Source organism: Camellia sinensis, chromosome 12, assembly GCF_055761805.1.
Source record: "Camellia sinensis isolate YWXY chromosome 12, ASM5576180v1, whole genome shotgun sequence".
NCBI classification, from domain to species: Eukaryota; Viridiplantae; Streptophyta; class Magnoliopsida; order Ericales; family Theaceae; genus Camellia; species Camellia sinensis.
Window position 1 is genome coordinate 134,351,384 of NC_138972.1, and position 20,508 is coordinate 134,371,891.

General features: G+C 32.7%; 1 protein-coding gene and 1 long non-coding RNA gene across 10 annotated transcripts in view; one reads left to right on the forward strand and one right to left on the reverse strand.

The window, feature by feature from the left end:
* Positions 1–20,508, reverse strand: part of LOC114267419 (cysteine-tryptophan domain-containing zinc finger protein 3-like) — a 66,119-nt gene that overhangs the window by 10,771 nt on the left and 34,840 nt on the right. The gene's annotated exons all lie outside the window — the stretch shown is intronic.
* Positions 883–12,085, forward strand: LOC114269329 (uncharacterized). 8 transcript variants are annotated; one of them, XR_014347223.1, is made up of 7 exons: positions 891–1,186; positions 6,966–7,044; positions 7,176–7,238; positions 9,363–9,503; positions 9,634–9,715; positions 11,575–11,650; positions 11,724–12,085. It is a non-coding gene; the product is annotated as an uncharacterized LOC114269329 (long non-coding RNA). The 8 variants fall into 8 exon arrangements; XR_014347219.1 differs by having other exon boundaries at positions 928–1,186; positions 6,942–7,044; XR_014347221.1 differs by having other exon boundaries at positions 954–1,186; positions 6,942–7,044; positions 8,994–9,503.

The window sequence follows — 20,508 nt, forward strand, 5'->3', positions numbered from 1 at the left end:
ACGTCGTTTTGGTGAGTATTAAGCAGAGCCGTCCGATTATCCACTTTAGGAGATCACTCTAGAGGATTACTCTAGAGGATCCGCTCGCGGGTGAACTAGGTAATTTGAGAGAGTTTTAAGGATACTGAAGTCATACGAAGCGCTAGATTCACCATAAGGTTTTCACGCTTTTTATATATGGTTATAGATACAAAATAACAATAATAATAATCTTATATATACATATAATATTTATTTATATGAATCAATGTAATAAATAAAAAATCAGAAAACAACCATTTAATAATGTTAGGGACCAAACATAACAAATTGATCAAGAAATAAATATTCTAGGTGTAACAGAGAAAACTAAAATTTAATTTATATCGTATATTCTAATTTTCTTTTGTCACTTTTTAAATTACTTTTATAGATTCTTTTAACTTTTTTTTTCATAAGAATTACACGGTGACTAATATGATCTGTTTAATCTTTCACAAAATAATATTATATTCTAACAGAAAACATTTATGTTTTAATTTAAGAAGTGATATTTACATTTTAACTTCTCTTATAATTTCTTTTCATTTTTTGTTCTGTAAATATTGTTCCTTTAAATTTTTATTATTTTATATGATATGATTTTTTTTCTAAAGCAGAAATTGAATCATGTGAAATATTGGGTTCATGATATTTATTTAACAAACTTCTCTTAATATTGGGTTCGTAATAATTATTTAACAAATTTGAAAAAAACAAAAACAAAATATAAGCTACTTGTAAAACATTGAAATTAATATAAAGGACCTGTTACAGTGTGCAACCCTCAAGGGTTGCACATGATATGCAACTTTATTATTGGCTATTGGATTACATAAATAGATCATGACCATTGAATTCTTTAATTTTGAAAAATTTGACACCGGAGCAACCGGTTGACCCATTTCTATTCTCTCTTCTTCCACAGTGTATTCTCTCTATACTTTCACTTTCGTGTCTCTCTCTGTGTCGCCCCCCCCCTCTCTCTCTCTCTCTCTCTCTCTCTCTCTGCTACCCTCTCTCTACTGCACTCATTCCTCTCTCTTTCTCTGTTTCGCCTGAATGGCCGAAGCGGTTGTTCTGTTTAAAACCCTAATCTAACCCAGTGAGCCTCTGTTTGGTTTCTAAGAAAACAAAGGATTTGTTTTTTTGAAGAGCAATCAACAAGGTACGCCTCCCTCTGATTATTTCAGAAACCCTCCCTCTTCTTCCCCATTTTTTGCTCTGTTTTCTCTCTCTGAATTTGTATTCCAGTCTGTCGTGGCTCACACTGATTTGAAATTTGTACGAATGAAGCAAGGCTTTGTAAGGATGTTATTCTATTTTGCCATTTATATATCTCGGTTTACATTTGTAATGAAATAATCCATTTTTACATTAATTAATATAGTATTTTGTAACCATTTTGTTGCTTCCATGACTTGTTCTTGATTTGTTGCAAAATATTGCATCTTATTTTGGCATTAAAATTATAGGGCTAAATTATGTTATTTGAATTTTGATTGCATTTAAGATGTTTGTAAAAATGCCTAGTTTGTTAGCAATTTAAACAAAAGTATTTTGGAACTATATTTTCATTGCATTTAGATGTTGTTGAAAACTTGTGATTGATTTAACATGTTCTTCGAAGATTTGTCCCAAAATATATTTAGTGATATTCACATGAAGCAGCTATAACTTGTGGTTGGGACCTCCCAATTTGTAAGTTAGGGCAAATAGTTATTCCAAGTGTTTTTAGTAATGTGTAGTTCTTATTGTTCTAGTTGAATTAAATAGCCATCTGAATTAAATCTTTTGTTTGATTGGTTTTTAAATATATATATATATATGTATTGAAAAGCCAATGTAGTTCACATACAATAGAAATACTTCCAAAAATGCTAATCAAATAGTGCTTGAACTTCACTTGTATCCTTCTTTAAGCATGAGCAGTTGACAAGATAACGAGAAAGTGACTCTAACCAACAAAACAACTTTGAAAAGCTAAAAAGAATTGAAGTATATGATTTTAAATTTTAGCTAAAAAGTAGTCAACGTTGAGCTTATGCTTAATAAAATGAATTTCCGCATCCTTTTTCCAAAGTATATTGGTGCTAAGAAAATCCATGAATTATTATCTTCCCTCTAAGCATGGAGGCTTTCCTAGCAACCATGAAAGATTAGTGCGAAACTTTAGAATTGAGTAGTGGGTAGGTAGTGTGAGAAAGGGAAAATTTTGAATTTTTCTTCCCTTGTTTGTTTGCATGATAAATTTGTCATGATAATGTTGGAAAATGTAAGATTGTTAAATTTTGTGTACAATCCATAGCAACATGGTAAGTTGCTTTTCAATTTCTCGCAAAATATACATAAATGTTTCTTGCAAAAAACAAAGAATGTTTTTTTTTTCACTATTTTGTCACTTTTGATTTTCTATCTAAACATGCATCTTTTTACACTTGGTTAATTTTGACCTAACGAACTGTACTTTGTTTTTCGAGTAACATTCTTATGATAAGAGATGTGCATAGTAGCATTTCCTTTATATATGTGTATTATATAATTATAAAATTTATCTTATAAATGCTATATTTTTTGGGACAAGTATCTTAGATGATTGGTTTTAGTTGGATTGTTTATATACATATGCCTAAGAGGAGGGACAAATATCATCAGGATAGTGTAATTTAGTAATTTCAATTTGGGGACCTACATCCCAAGGACATTAGGGCTGCAATTAATAAATCAATAAGAATTTTTTTTATAATTACAACTAAAATGAGAAGGTGAAAAGTAAATATAAAGAGGTGGCAATCGCCTATTTGATTTACCAAAATATCCTTTTATTCTTCCTTTTTCCTTCCCTTTTTGCTTTGGAAATCTTGTCACTGAGTCCCATACGACCAATTTCCTCCCTCCTTGACCAACCCCAACACCTTGCCTGCCACCACCAACCCCTCACCCACCTGTCTCATCCCTCCTCGACCACTTGAAACCCTTCCCCACCCATTTCCATCACTTCCTCACGCTACTGTCGTCTACCTCTTCTACACAAGCCCCTTCCAACCCCACCCAACCTAACACCCTAATCAACCCAAACCCAAGCCATCGGAACCCTACCAAACTCCTCCAGTCCCACCCCATCTCTACTCTGCACCATCTCTCTTTTAACTATTGTTGAAAGATACAAGTCCAAACTATGCAAGGTGGTGATGATCTACTCCCAATGTTTTGGCCTGATAATTACATGATATGTATGGAGTGGAAGAATCATGAAGGAATATGTATCAAACTTTTAAAAACAAAGAATAAAAGAGAGAATATTTGTGTCATGTATTTCTATAAATTATTAAATGGTTGAACCAACAAGTAAAATGATAAAGAATGTGAGCTTTGTCAAGATTGATTATTTGGTATCTAAATGTTTTGACTTGTACATAATAATCCATACAAAAATTGCTTGAGACTTAGAGCTTATGTGCCCCACTTCGACGTAAGTTTCCAGACTAATGGCTAGACTCAAGAGTTGTATCCATTCACGTTTTGAAAAATCCATGAGAAAAAAGAATCCGTTTCAATATGCTATCCCTTAAGGGTTGCATATAATATTCTCCCTAACTATTGGCTCTTTTTATTTATTTATTTTAATTGCTCGAAGGGTTGGTTTTGGTACGTTAGTCTAAGTCTTTACGTAATGGCTATTGATAGTTCAAACAAATGTATTAAAAGTTTCATCTCTTGTATTGTTTATGTGGTTTGTTAATGTGAAAGCATATGTGCAAAATGATATTTGTTTGCTTTTAATTGATAGCATGGCACTGGCGGGTGTGCTAATTTATTTATTTGCTTTTAATTGATAGTAGGATACTGGCAGATGTTATAATTTATTTGTTTTCTTTTAGTTGATAATAGGGCATTACCAGGTGTGATACTTTTTTCTGTTTGCAAATTATGATAGTTAAGGATTGGAGATGCTCTAAAGTGTACTATTATTGTCAGTCATACTCTGTTGAGGTGTGAATTTATTGGGTTTTATGCCATGCTTGGGACTTTTATACCATGTTGTGAGTCCCAAACATGGTGTAAAATTCTATAAAATTAAATCTCACAACTAGAATTAACATATCAAAAAATATATATTTAGAATTAAATTACAAAAAAAATTACTTTTGTGAAAATAATAAGGATATCAAGTGAATGAGGATATCGCAGGTATACTCTATTGTCTTGATGTGCATATTTTTATATAATTTTATGTTATTAAATTTTGTCTATGTAGACTTAATGAAAATTTTACACTTCTTGATGATGTGATTGAAGGTGTGGTCATAATGCGGTTTAAAGTGTAGTCTTGCATGTGTGTTTTTTAGTTATTTGAATGAAGTGTGTTCTTTGATCTAGTTTATACCCATTGGAAAAAAAATAAAATAAAATAAGAAAATTCTAGCGTTGCCACTAATTATACACTGTTTTGAAATGTGAAACACATGGGTGGCAATTACAGTCTATTTTCAAGTGTGTCTGGTTATTAGGCATTACATTTTTAATTTCGGTTTTGAAATATAAGTAGTTTCATTCATATGCAATTTGTAATATCCTTAACTGTTAGTTGCCATTTGTAAGAAGCTGCATTGGTTGCATTGTCATTGATTACCGTGATACAGGGAGGACATGATAATGTTCATATAGGTGTCAATCATAGTTAAATTGAAAATATCTGTTTGGATTTGGTCCTTGTGGCTGCATTGTCATGGCTTGAACTAACACCAGTGTGGTTTGAACTCCATATTTTGTAAGGCTACCATCCTCTTTGTTTGTTTGTTTTTTTGTTTATATGCTTGAACTGAAACGTTTGGTCTTGCTCCATTGAAGAAAAATATTGTAAGAGGGATTCCAGGTTCTACAACATTGCAAGGCATCTTGCTTTATCATTTTTTGTTATAAAGAATATAGCATAGCATTATAGAAGATTTGATTAAGAACGATAGGCTGTTGGACTGACTCAAGTAACTTCTCCATTAGCTTGTTCAGAAGGGCTTTAATGAAATGTAATAATTCTTTGGTTTAATTAATTGTTTAACTGTTGAAACTGGTCTATGCTTTTTTCCTTAAATTCCTTAAATTGGATTGATCAATGGAATGTTAAAATTGTTCTTTCTTCCTCCTTTATTTTATTTTACGTGACAATGAGATCTAGACCTTCCAATATCAATTGAAGCTTGTTGATTATGGCTTGCCATATGAAAGTGTTCCATGGGAGCTAATTTTAATTTATTTATTTTTTAGTGGGTGGCTTTCTAAGCTTATATTTGCCTTAATATTTGTGTGGGTGCTTTAAGTTTTCCATTGTCCCATGTCTCCATGTTGATGCTAGAGATAAGAATGTCGCAGTACCCTTGACATAAACAAACACACACCATCCCCATTATTTTTGTTGCTTTCTCTTGTTGAACCCATCATAAACACCACTACCCAAATTGGAAATAACAACAGTCAGCACCCTTTACTATTTTGAGTAGATTTTAAATTTTCCCAAGTGTTATCCCAAGGAACGGAGTGGCCACATAATTACATATAGAACATTGACTCTATAAAATAGATGATCATATGAGATAGGGAGATTTTGGTTTTGATTTTATTTAAGTGCTAATTATTGGTGGAATTTTATAGCCAGTGTTGTGGTTTTGTGTTTTTATCAACTTGTAGCGTTTGTAAATTTTCGGCGATTGATAGAATATTTTGATGTACTTCAAGAATGATATGTTTTTTTTCTTAAACTAGCATTGATTTTTCTAATTTCACCATCTTTGTCTTTTTTTGGAACCGATCCTAAATTTTGTGTTTCAAGTTTATTTTCTAGAAATTCAAACCTCAACTCCATTGTTATGTTTCCAATGTTTTTGGTTGATGCTTATTTTTATGATTTTGCAAACGGATAGTCTATTATGGTTTTGTTTTTGTTCAAGTGTTCTATGGTTATTCTACCTTGCACGTGTGCACACATACTGGCAAGGCGGGTAAGTACAAGGTTAGGTGGGTTTCTGATTCGAGACTTCTCTCTTATTGCCAAAGTAATCTTTCCTTTTGCGAAGTCAAGTGACTATTAATGGGAAGAAGAAAAAAAAGAAAAAAAAAAAAGAGCTCCTAAGATTCAACGAGGAAAGTTGACTCAGGCAATTATGTTTATTCACTAAAAGAATTACCTTGGAAACAAGCAGCCTAATTGAAATTGAAAGTAAAAAAACATATTTTATAAACTATTACTCAAATTGAATTTTTTTAATCTGTCCTTTGACAATTCCAATTCCAATTCCATTTCAAGATTGTATAATATAACTTTTTGTAGAAGATCAATATATGTATGCATTACTTCTAGAGGCTTTAGTCTTACTAGAAGGAAATCTAGTGTAATTATGCCAAATTTGTGAGGTTTATTGTAATTTACCAAATTAAATTGTGAATGAATGACTTTTTTTTTTTTTGAACTAGTGAATGAATGACTCTGATCCACGATAATTAATGGATCTTTCCTATGGTTATGGTTGAAGAGTTCAATTGCAGGGTCACATGAAAAAAAAAAATGTAAAAGCCTTCCATGTTACTAAATTTTTGTCTTGTATTGTCTTTAAGGTAGAGATTTTTTAAGTTCGTAAAATATACAAAGCAAGGATGTCTCTCATTGTTATTTACACATAAAATGAGTTTGTCTCTACTAGCTTTGACAAAGAGTTTGCAAGAGGGGAGTTGTTGTATTGTGCAAGGCTTGAAACTTGCATACCATATGCAAGTTAATTTTCAGCCATTGGATTTGATTGAATTAATCTAAACCCTTCAATATTTTATATAGTTTATACCATTTACCTGCTAAACTGGTTGAAACTTTCCCAGCCATTCTCTCTACTTCATCAGTCACGTTTCTCTCTCTCTCTGGTTTGGCTAAACAGGACTCCCCTCTCTCTCTTTTCCAGTCGTTCCACAAATGGAGATCGAAGTTGCAGGCTATGCAATGATTTGAAGAGGTATTCACCCAAAAACAGGATTGAAGAGGTATGACTATAATAACCTTAAAATTTTCTGCCCCTTGCTACTAATTTATGGTTTCTCCCTCTCTTTCTCTAATTTCTCAATCTGTGCTCTTTCTTTTTGTCATCTCTCACTCTTGTCTCTTGCTTTTGAAGGCTTCTTGAAGATCTCTATCTTCTCCAGTAGCTTATTTGTTTGAAAGAGTTCTCATTGAAGAGGTATGGCTTGAAATCCTTGGTTGTTTAGTGGTGATTCTCCCCCCCTTTGTTCAATCTATTATTTTTATAGGTTAAAAATGGGTGGAAGCGTCAGCACTTGTCCAAAGGTGGGTGGCTCACTTTGATCAATAGTGTCCTATCCAGTATGGGATGGTTAGAGGGGGGTGGTGTTCAAATCGGGTGAGTCAATCACATGGTTGTAGTTTGTGGAAGGGGATTTGGTTGGGTAGGAAGACCTTTTGGGATAGGGTTCGATTTAAAGTGGCGATAGGGGATCGGGTTCGCTTCTGGGAAGATAGGTGGTGTGGCGAGTTGTCTTTGGCGGCTATGTTTCCACTGATTTTTGCTATTGCCGCTGATGTGGAGGAGTTGGTTGCTTTGGTTCGGGTGCGGCAAGGGCAATCATACACGTGGAATCTTCATCTACGTCGTAATGTGCAAGATTGGGAGTTGGACCAATTGGTGGGTTTGTTGGGTTTTTTGTATGAGTTGCAGTTTGGAGGGGATGGGGAGGATACTTTATCATGGGAGGGTCCGAGGGCTAAAGGGATTTTTTTGGTGTCGTCGTTTTATGGGATGCTTGAAGGGGGAGGAGTTGGGGTGTTCCCTTGGAAGAACATTTGGGCGGTGGGATCACCGTCCAAGGTTGCTTTCTTTGTTTAGACAGCTGTTTTGGGTCGCATTCTGACTATTGATTAACTTAATTCAGCGACAGCATGTGATGGTTAATTGGTGTTTTATGTGTTGTAGGGATGCGGAAACCGTCAATCATTTGTTTATCCATTGCTTGGTTGTGTTTCGGCTTTGGAATTTGATTGTTGCTTTATTTGGTTTGGTTTGGGTGCAGCCGGGGTTTGTGTTGAGTGTTCTACAAAGTTGGGGTGGGGCTAGGATGGGCAAGAGGTGCCGGAAGGCTTGGGTACTTGCTTCTCATTGTTTGTTTTGCTTGATCTGGTTGGAGTGCAATAGGCGGGTTTTTCAAGATTTGAGTCAGTCGGCTCTTTGGTTAGAAATTAGTTTACTTTTGGTTTTGTATAGTTGGGTAAAGGGTTTGGTGGATCATGATGTTTTGACTTTTGTTGATTTTGTGGAAGATTTGAATAGTTAGTTTTGCGCCCATGGGGTGTTGGTTTCCCTTTTGTATTATTTGCATCATCTTGATGCTTTCTTAGTAAAATTTGTTTATTGATCAAAAAAAAAAAATAAAATGTCACTCAAGTCGTTATTGTTGTACGTTGTGTAGATTGGAAGTTGCTTATATGAAAAATAAATATGTGGAATATTTGAACTAAAAGAAAAATGTGCATAATGAAAAACTTATTGCAAAGTGTTGGAATCCCATATTGTCAAAACCAAAATTAATCTCTAATTGTCTTTTTATATTTACAAATACTAAAAATTGCAGGTTTTTTTTTTTTTTTTTTTTGGGTCTGTTGCTATCTTATTTTTTAAAAAATAAAAATCCTCATTGAAATTGCTGATGGTTTTGTTGTCCCATTTTTCTTATATGTGTGCTTATTTTTTTAAATATTGTTCAGTTATTAAGGGAAAACATTTGTGCTAATTTTTTGTGTAGTATTTTAGAACAAGTAGTAAAACTATGAGGAAACCATGTGAAAAACTATGTGTATGGTGGCGAGTGGTGATACTTGACTAATCAAGATACTGAACGTGATTTCAAAATACCGAACATTAATATTTTTTCTCTTTGAAGTAAGACTTTATTGTAATTTTAATTTTTCGTTTTTGTTTCAGGTATCGATATTGGCAACAGTTGATGGCTATTGGATGACTTTCAAATTCTTTTAATTTGGATCCTTTTTAGGGCAATAGTTTTGATTCTAAATTTGTCTTTAATTTATGTAATTAATGACTTTTGCATTCATTTCACAAATCACAAGTGCCGTGAATGATTTTTGGGTAGTGTTTGGGTGTGCAACCCAAAGGGAGTTGGACACCATATGCACCTTAATTCTAAACCATTAGATTACTTAAATTTGATCTTAATAATGGCGAAAAATAGGCAACCGGGTTAACCGGTTAACCTTTAGCTCTCCCCTTGACTCTTAGCCTCACTCTTTTGTTTCTCACTTTATTGCTCTCCCTCCGTTGGCTTTCCCTCAGCTGCTCTCACTCCAGTGGCGAAGGAGCTACTCAGGGACCACCGCAGCCATTAATAGCAGGCTCGAAGCTTTCAGTTTCAAGAACATCGGTCCGCTCAGATTCGTATGATCGAAGAGAGTCTCCGATTTGCCAGTGTTCCTGGTGCGTTCTAATTTCTTATATCTTTTTTTCTATCTGAATATATTTTGATGATCTGATTTGATTTCATTTAAATAAACAAGACATTCTTATATTTTCAATTGTTTTGTTGAATCCACGATGGAATGCGAAGGTGATTACATCTGTGGCTGGAGGATTTTGCTGCATTCGTTCTTGGTGCAAAATCCCTTGGACTTTGCCTGTCGAAGCCCTAGGTCACCGCTCTCTCTCTCTCTCTCTCTCTCTCTCTCTCTCTGTATTTCCTAAAATCTACTATATATTTTGGTCCATTTTGTGAGCCTTATTCCGGTTATGCTTGTGTTAATATATAATTCTGCATATTCTTTTGCTCATATTCTTTCTCTCATTGCATTATGTGAACTTTAGTTGTTGATTTTTGCTCCTTTAAAGTTCATTGTTTGTGGGGGTGAAGCCCATATCACCTATTTATTATAATTTTCACTAACCCTTCATTTTGGCTGCTTGGAAAACCTAATACGAAGAAAAGAACATATCCAAGTTTCCATACTTTTGTTTACTGAGTTGTAATATGCTTACTTGTGCAGATTTTATTTTATTGTTTTTTTGTTAAATTTTTCATATTCTAAACTTGAACTTTTGTGCTTTTCTCATATTTTCTCTGCAATCTAACACAACATATATATATATATATATATTTAACTGTTTACTTGGGAATTAAGCAATTTTATGATGTTAGAGAAGATGTTTATGTGGCTACTCACTCTACTATTGGACTATTATTAATTAAACCTGTTAATGTCTACTTAAGTACTCAAGGAAAACATGAAGTTCTCCATAATTTCTATTTAAGACCAATGAGATTTAGATTTGTCTAGAAATTATATTTTGTAATAATGATATCCTTTGCTCCTTTCTTTCTTGGACTTTTTTTTTTCTCCCTTTTCCACAATTGTCACATGGATGCTCCAAATATACAATTATAGTTAGGAAAATCAACACCACTTATTAATAGCTCTTTATTTGTAATTTTCATTGATGAGATTATTTGGTTTCCTCTGCCTATCAATTTCGAGTCAACTTTTAGAGCAATAAAGAAGTTTTGATTGCTTTCTTGTAATGAAATAATTTGTGAATATGTTCATATATTGGCATGTATACATTTGTTGTATTTCGGAACCATATTTTTGCTTCAATCTTTTTGAACAAGAAGTATATAAACTACAGCTTAATTTTTCCTTTTCTTTTTTCTTCTAATTTTTTATGCACAATGAAATAGCTACATTTTTTTTCTTCTCTTGAGAAGATAGTGAACTTCAATGCACACGCGTGCACACACGAACAAATGGACAAAAATTGAAGCCATGAGGATATGAACTAAGGTAAAGATAAAAACTTTCACCATAAGCTTTTTTTCTATAATAATTATGTCAATTGAGGGTTGTGATTTTTTTTCTTGATTTCAAATTTGTTTTGTAATGTGTTAATGTGACTTTCTTAAAAGATAACATCTTTGTCATATATTTTTGTTGGATATGTCGTTTGATATTTGAGCAACTGGTGGTTGTTATCTGCTGTAAACTCTTGATTGTGATGTGCAAATCCATGATTCTTCTTTGTGGTAATTGAGGCTTCTTTGTAGCATTGATTTGGATTAGGTGAAGTCTTCTTTTATTTTGAAGGAGGAAGTGTTGTCTTATAAATTATTTATGTTTAAATTTCTTTCTTTCCCTTATTTAAAAAAAATTATAGATTGATTAGTCAAAACTTCCTATTTGGCTTTGAAGCTAGAAAAAACTAGCTTTCAGGTACTGTGGGAGTGGCAGAGGTTTGGGCACCATCTAAGATTTATGAGGGTCTGCTTGTTTTATTCTTTGACGTAGTAGGGTGTGGGGTGGTTGTGTTTACCACTGTTCAAATTTGTACCATCTCTGGATGACTATGAATCTACACTGAACCTACAGTAGTGAAGATTACAAATACCAATTGCAGAAAACCCACCGTCACAATTTTTTTTAAAAAAAAAAAAAAAATCAACATGCATTTAATTTTGAATTTGCACTAACCCAGACTTTTATTTTGTCCTCTTTAGCAGGTATAGCCATTCGGATTGGTAGGGTCCTTGATGTGGTGAAGCGGTAGGAAAACACCTAAGCTTGTATGGACAAAAGGTAGGTCTAGATGCACGAGGAACTAAAATCTGTGTAAGTGACATTGAATGAATTGACAAAAAAAAAATTGTAGATACTCATGAGGATGGAGGACAAGGTAAGGATGAGGAACACGAAGAAGAGTTGGGAAGAGATGAAGATGATGATGATGAGGGAGATGAAGAAGAGTCGGGAACAGAAGATGTTGTAGACGGAGATGAATTTTTTAAGGAGCCTTGACCTTGGCCTTTTCATTGTTTTTGTAGTTGAATATGTTAATTTGTTTTGTGGTCGTCCCAATTTGTTTATGAACACTTTTTTCTTACTTTCGGGAGTTTAGTATGATATGTTTTGTGTATACAAAAAATTTTATGGTTGGTGTTTTGGTAAATATGACCACACCAGGTTGTTTATTGTTTGAAATATTGTAGTAAATTGCCTTTTTTTCCTTCTAAATTTTTGAAAATTGTCAATGAAGATAAGTTGCTTGATATTTGAAATATGATGTATTGTGCTTGATGTTTAATGTATTGAATAATAATTTATGAGGAGGTTGTGAAGGATACAGTTTGTTAACTTCAGACCTTGTTATATAATCATTTCTAATTTGTAAGCCCATGGACTGACTAAACACTCAAGATTTTGGCTTTTAGTTGTTATTTGGATTACGGCCAATGGATTGGCCAATTGATTTCTATCAAGGTAGTGCATTTGGGGACTCATTAGTCAATCAATTCTTGCAAGAAAGTGGAAATACCAATCAATTGGCCAATCTATTTTCGAGCCCGTGGCCATGACAAACAGAAAAATAAATAAATAAATAAATGCCAAAGTTTGACTTCCTTGTATAATTTGCTTGAATATTGTTTACAATCGATTCATAGTGAATCTATTAGGCACTAGACATGTTATAATCTCACAATCAATTGGAGCAAATTTGTATTGTTTAAACTTGGTTGGCAATGGTACACAATCAATTGCTCTGTACTGTTGCAATATGGATGCATTTTGTGCTGAATAGATTGGCATCCATAATCAAATTTACAACCTTACACGTCAATAATCTACACATACATGGATTACCAAAATCAAATTTACATCCGCATTTCATCATCCATAAAGAAGCCATCCAAATTACATCACGTCTATACAAAAAAATGGTCACTAATCACTTTTGGTGAAGGGGTTAATCATCTATTTCCATTTTAAATCATCGCTGGAAAACCGTCACCTCCATCAAATTTCTCCGCACTATAGGAACATGAAATGGCCCCATCCACATATAAATCATCAAAAGTAGATGCCTCATTATGAAGGTCAACATTAGGAATGTAAGGATATTGTTATCACATCACGTACCAAATATCTAAGATTTTTGAGATGGGATACATGCTCTCATTAGAAACTAGAGACATTTTTTTGTTCTTGTTAGAAACTCGATCTTTATACCACATTCTAGGCAACTTTTCTCTAGAATCATATATTGCAGAAATTTTCTTATACTGTTTATCTACAACAATCCAATTGAAGTGAGTAAAGAATTGAACAATGTTATGATCACCTTTTCAAATATCCCCTTAATGTTTCATTCAGACTTTCACTAAGTTGTGTGTTTCGCATTCCTCCAATAAATACCCACTTCATATACATGTGCGCCCACTGCTATTTTTTTCTCCAAGTTCTTTTCATCCACTCATTCTCTTGTAAGTTGTATTTATCAATCAAAGAATTCTAAGCTTCAATTAATTCATGCTCATTCTCGTAGTCATAAATGCAAGCTTTTAAATTGCTACTAAATTTTGAACCAAAAAAGAAAAAAGAAAAATGGTACCGTTTCATAGAATGGTAGGCACGGCAGCAAACAAGGGGTCACTGCGGTCCATCATTCCCTGATGTCGTGCCTGCCATGCTATGAAATGGTACCATTTTTGTTTTTTGTTTTTTGTTTTTTTTGTTTTTTTGTTTATAAGAGTTACATTAATTCATATTTTATTATAACAAAACAATCTGTCTACCAGTCGCCATCTTCCCTACCCCTCGAGCAAAAGGTCCCTGCTTTACATGGAGTAAAAAAAGCTAGCTATTTTTTTATTATTTTTCATTTATACATTTTTGTCCTCTCTCAAACGGATTGAATGGTGTTCTCTGTCTTTGCTTCACCGTCATTCTCTCGGATTTACAGACCATTATTGTTCAACAAACTGGTATGTATATCTCTCCCTCTCTCTATATATATGTATGTACGTATATATGTTTCGTATTTTATTTTGTATAGTGTATTAGTAGGTTCAACAAGTATAATGATTTGGTTTGTTTTTTGTGAATGGAATGAGAAATACCATTGTATATTATAAGAAAAATTATTTATTATGTAATTTTTGTATACATGTTATGTATTTTTGTATAAATATTATATAATTTTTTTTATGAGTTACGATAATTTATAATTCATAAATATTTTTTTTGGTAGCAATGTTACGTGTTTTTGTGGTAATATTACACATTTTTATAACAATGTTATGTATTTTTGTAGCAATGTTATGCATTTTATGGTCTAAAAAAAGCTTCAATAAAAAAAATGTATAACCTTACTACAAAATACGAATTTAATTTTTTAATCATAAATTATCATAACCAACAAAAAAAAAAAAATGACATAAGATTTGTGACAAAAATATGAAACATATACCAAAAAATTATATAATAAGAGGGCATATGGTTCACATCTTTAAGTGTATCTGCCAAAGGGTTCCCTATATTATATAATATACTAATTCTAATATTATTTTGCAATTGTATATTATAGACACAATAAATTTCCAATGCTATTGTACTAGATTTCCGATGCTACTGTACAAATTACACATCTTTTTATTCCTCTTCACTATCCTTTAATTAATTTACATTATTAATTGATTTATTTGATTTTGTTGAATTGTTTAATTACTTAACATTTGAAATTATTTTATTACTTTTTTGCTCAAATTCTTGTTTTGTTTAATTTTTTTTCCCTTCATATTTGTTTGTGTTGAAATGGAGGATGGTATAATGGATGATGGTGGACTTGAGGGATGTAATGAAGAAATGAGAGGGTTGGTCAAGGATAAATCACCGTATCTTGATTTGGAGTTTCCATCAGAAGAAACTACATGAGTTTTATAATGAATACAGAAAAATTGTGGGGTTTGGTATTAGAAAAGATTATTGTAACAAAAGCAAGAAAGATGGTGTTATGACTAGTAGAAAGTTTATTTTTTTTTAAGAAGGGAGAGAGGGAAAAAGAAAAACGGTACACGATGATAAAAAATCCTCAAAGTGAGACAAGAACAAATTGTAATGCATTCATGCATATATCTTTTAAGTAGGACTTGTCGAAGTGGATTGTGTCAGTTTGATAACAACCACAATCATCTTGTGCATCTTCCTCAATGTACTCATTTGATTTCATCTTAGAGAAAGGTATGTGATGCTCAGGGTATGAATATTGATATAGTTGATGATACTGGAATATCTCTTAAGGCTTTACATGATCTTATTAGGCTAAGTTTGGCATTTTTAAAAAAAGTCAAAAAGTCACTATCCTATTTAAGTCACATCATCTTATTTAAGTCATATCACCTCTCTACCACATCACTTCAAACCCAACCCATATTTCATAAAAAGTCAAAAAATACACTTATTTAGAACATCCCAAACAACCTCTTAGTGTTATAGTAGGAGGGAACTACAACAAAAGTAATCTATGGTGACAAAAAGTACTGAAGAAATCACTAAATAAGAATAATCCGTGATGAATTATAAAATTTTGTCACATATAATAAAAAAATAAAAATAATAGGTGACAAAATTTATTTTTGTCAACAAATACTTCTTTTTAGGTGAGGAAAAATTAAATTTTGTCCCCGAAAGTTTTCCCGCTAATTTTTTTTGGTGGCACCAAAATTTTGAGACTTTTGGTGATAAAAAAATTTGTCACCAATTATAAAATTATTACAGTAGTAAGGAATATATTTTTGTCACCAATAATTCTGTGTATATTTTTGTTGAGAAACTTGATTTTAAATATTTTAAGACTATTTGGTGAGAAATATATTTTTGTCCCTAATAAATCTTAATATTTTGAGACGTTTTAGTGAGGAAATTATTTTGTAACTAATTTTGGAGGAAAAATTTTCACATATTGGGCGGTAATGGAAAAAAATAAACTGCTAACTTTTTTTTCTCTTTTATTTTTGTTTATCAGTTTTCCTCTCTCTCTCTCTCTCTCTCTCTCTCTAAACAAAACACAAGTTAATTAGCTTTCTAAGGAACCTATGGTGACGAAAAATAGTGAAGAAAATAAATTTTGTCACTAAATAAAAATAATTCGTGACGAATTATAAAATTGTCACATATAATAAAAAAGTAAAATAATAGGTGACGAAATTTATTTTCGTCAATAAATATTTCTTTTTAGGTAAGGAAAATTTAAATTTCATCACCAAAGGTTTTCCCTCTAATTTTTTTGGGTGGCGCCAAAATTTTGAGACTTTTAGTGAGAAAAAAAATCTGTCACCAATTATAAAATTATTAGGGATTTCGTCACCAATAATTTTAAATATTTTTTAAAAAAAAATTATTTTTAAATATTTTGAAACTATTTGATGAGAAATATATTTTTATCGTCAATAATTTTAATATTTAAAATTTTTACTGACAAATTATTTTATCACAAATTTTGAAGGGAGAACTTTGAGATTTTGGCGGTAATAAAAAAAAAACCCTACTAATTCCCCCTAAATCCTTCTTTTTTTTTTTTTGGTGCTTTAGTTTTTCTCTCATCCCTCTCTTGCAAAACAAACATTCTCTGCGTTCAGGCCTCCGTTAGCTTGTTCTCCTCCTTTAGCACCGCCACCGACATCACCCGTTCTCCTCCTTCAATGTTGCCGCAAGTAGGATTTGTTAGCGAATGTGCCGACCAGGTAGACCTGCCTGACCCGACATGTTTTGGGTGGATGCGTGACACGAGCAAATATGGGAGGTGAGAAAATGTCTAATTGGGAGGTGAGAAAATTAATTTTCATCACAGACAATTAACAACAATGATTGAGATCCAAATGGGGTCATGGGGGTCTTCAAAAAAAAGGAGTACCAAGCATTTTTCGACAACTAATTAAGATCAAGGGATCAATTCTAATTAAAGACAAAAAAATAATACCTGTGTTTGGTTTGGAATTTTCTGAATTTAATTTTTTAGAAATTGAGTTTTTTATTTTTAAATTTTTTATTGTTCTTAGTAAATATTTTTTAAATTTTAAACATTTTTTTTATATTTTTTTAGATACACCTCACTTAGATGTATCTAAAAAGTAAAAATATTTGTAAAAAATATTTTTAAAAAATAATAAATACACAAGAATACAAAAAATGTACTGAATTCTCATTTTTTTTTTGGTATTTTTAACTCTGTGGCATCATTTTTGCAGTGATTCAAACTCCATCCACAGTCATCACAAAAACATTTGAAACTTCAGCCTCAATAAACCTAAGACCTCCACCTATTGATCGTCACAAATCATTTGATGAAGATGATTTCTCAAGGAAACCCATTGTTCCCATTGTTCCCAAGAAAGTCCATACACCTCCAGTAAATGCTATATCATATTAAATAGCAGACCTGCAGATGGCTTTAGACAGCTTTAGTGTTGAAACTCTTGTCGGCGAGGGGTCCATTGGATGTGTTTATCGGGGCTCAGTTTGATGACGGAAAGGCACTCTCTTGAGCTTAATGCTTACAGTTTCTTAATCTGTTGGTGAATAGTATATTCAAATTTGAAGTAGGGAAGAGTGTTCAGTTGTAGGGATCATCATTCATTAAGAAACATCTATCTCAAACATGCACATGCTTTGCTTGTACTACTTGAATTGTTAATTTTGAAGACCAAGACGAGAAAAAAAGAAAAATAAATTCACCAGAGTGGCTTCCATAATACTATACAATGCCCCTTCCCTTATTTCTTTATTGTCCACAATTCCCGATGGGCATCTGAACAAAAACAGTTTGAATGAACCATTTTTTTGGGTTTCTTTGACCTTTCCTCATTTTGCACCCAGTGGTCAAATCATTTGTTTAATGATTTCACCTTTTATGTCTTTTGATGATATTACAGGTTCTTGCCGTGAAGAAAATAAATTCATCTGCTCTTCCAAATCACTTGTCTGAAGATTTTATGGATATAGTTTCAGACGTATCCGGTTGCGGCATCCAAATGTAACAGAGCTTGTTGGGTATTGTTCAGAGCATGGACAGCACCTGCTGGTATATGAGTTCCATAAAAATGGTTCTCTTTATGACTTCCTCCATCTCTCAGATGAATTTAGCAAGCCATTGACCTGGAACACACGTGTCAAGATTGCTTTAGGGACTGCACGTGCACAGATTGGAGAGCAGTTGACATCTTGACTTGTTCTATTCCCACATCGAAATATTAGAACATAGTTTCGCTCCATTTAAAGAGCCACCAAAGAGGCTAATGTCACCGGAGCCCATCACTCAAGTGAGGGTATTAAAGTGGTTGGAAGTTGGTCTAGTCCAGCAGGCTGTCCCTGATGGGGTTATTTACTGGCCCGCCCATTCCGAGTAAGGAGTTGGGCCTTGAAGAATTGCTGGAAGCGGGTTACAGGTTGGGCAGAATTGCTGGAAACACCAGGTTAGTTAATTTACAACAGGTTGGGCCTTGAAGAATTGCTGGAAACACCAGGTTAGTTAATTTACAACAGGTTGGGCCTTGAAGAATTGCTGGAAGCAGGTTACAGGTGGAAGAATTGCTGAGTAATTGACTGAGAATTTACCTCCCGCTCTTGTCGGTGGATGGATTACGGGCCGGCCGGTGCTCCTCAGGTCCATATCTGCTGGACCATTCTCAATATGACAACCACTCTTTTGTGTTTTTTTTTTTTTTTTTTTAACACTTGGGCCCCAACATCCGATTTACATTTTCCTTGGGCCAAAAATATCCGGTGGCAGCCCCTTCTTGGTGGCCTGTCTCCCACAACAACAACCACTTTTTTTTATGAACTTTGTTCATTTTTTTTATGGCCCAACTCTCTAAATGCATTATTACTTTTCCTAATTATGAAAATGACAACCATTTTTTTTGGTGATTCTATTTGCACTTAAAAAATAATTAAGTACACCTAATTAAATTTTTGAAATTTTAATTCATATTATATGCTAATTTACATTTATTATTAAGAAAAACACATATTAAATCCTAAAATAAAATATCTTTTTTTTCATGGCACACCCTAATTACTTATATGTATTATTTAGATTCAAGTCTCTTATCTTCTTCCCCAAATTTCAATTATTTTATCTTTTTCTTTCTCACTCTAAAATTTCAATTCACCTTACCAAAACTTACCATTATCAACACCATTGTTTCTTTTTGTGTTGTTACTTACAAATAGAAGAAAGTTTGAACAAAATCAAATAACGAATGAGATCGATAATGGTAAATTAATAAATCAAATAACAAAATCAAATAACAAATAGATGATTATCCAAACAAAAAATCAGATTGATTGGACATCAAGAGTCACACAATCGGATTACATTTGTTGTAAAAATATAGATAGTCTATTCCCAAAGCATTCTATTTTTTTTTTAAGACAAATGCAATTCAATTTCTTTGATCAACTTGATTTATTGTGTGGATGATCAGCTTGGCAGGACTGACAAAGTTTAGATCACTAAGGTGGGCCGAGGCTGGACTCACAATGAGACGACTAGTGGTCCAATCAATTTTACTAACCGGAGAGGAATTCATTCCTTATTATTATTATTATTATTTTCTCTAAATTTCCCTCTCACAATGACATACAGACAAACATGTTTAACCACTTTTGTTGTTTCGTAGAATCAAGATTATTTGCTCTCTTACTTTTGGGCGAACAATGAAACTGTCCAAAAAGCTCTTCATATTCGAGAGGTAGGTACATTAATTAAGAGTATTAATGTTGAGTGCACTTAGCATTACTATGTACACTAATTCAATGAATAATTGCTTTTTGAGACAAATTTTATTAATAAATAATTTTATGTTGACAATTAGGGAACAATCAAACAGTGGGTAAGATGCAATATGAGCTTATCTTATACAAATGATATCCAAAGTACCATCGATTATCATAAGAATCTTACAAATCAAGATACTCGAGCTCTCATATACAGGTAATATAACCTCTCCTCCTTTTTTTTTTTTTTTTTTTTTTTTTTTTTTTTTTTTACATTTCATATCTTGTTGTATGATTGAATTATAACTGTCTTAAATTCAAGATCCAAACACAATTTAAGGCCAGGTTTATTTGAGCGGACTAGATTAGATAACATTTCTTTAGATTTTTAATCTCTTTGAATTGTATATTCTATTTCACATATGGATTGATTCAAGATTATAAGAAGATATTGAGATAATCTTCTCAATTTTATAAGGGCAAATTTCACTTAACACCCCTGTACGTTACACTCAATCTCACTTGCCTCTCGACTTCTTAATTGTCCCAATTAACCCATAGATTTCGAGGCAAGTTGCAATTGGATTCAATCTTATAATGTTGTTTTAAAAATTGAGAGGCACTAAAGTGGAGATAGTAAAGTATAATTTCAATAAAAGTGCGTAGGTGCTAATGACTAAAGTGAATGGACTAAAGTGGCTTTTTGTGTAAAAGTGCATGAGTGCTAATTGTAATTAATATTATTACATGGTTGTTCTCTGTTAGTTTTCAAAACTACATCTTAAAAACGGGCGAAATTGCAATTTGATTCAAAATTTGGAGGCGGATTGAGAAAATTAAAAAGTCAAAGACAAGGTGGGATCGAATGTCAGATGTAAGGGTAC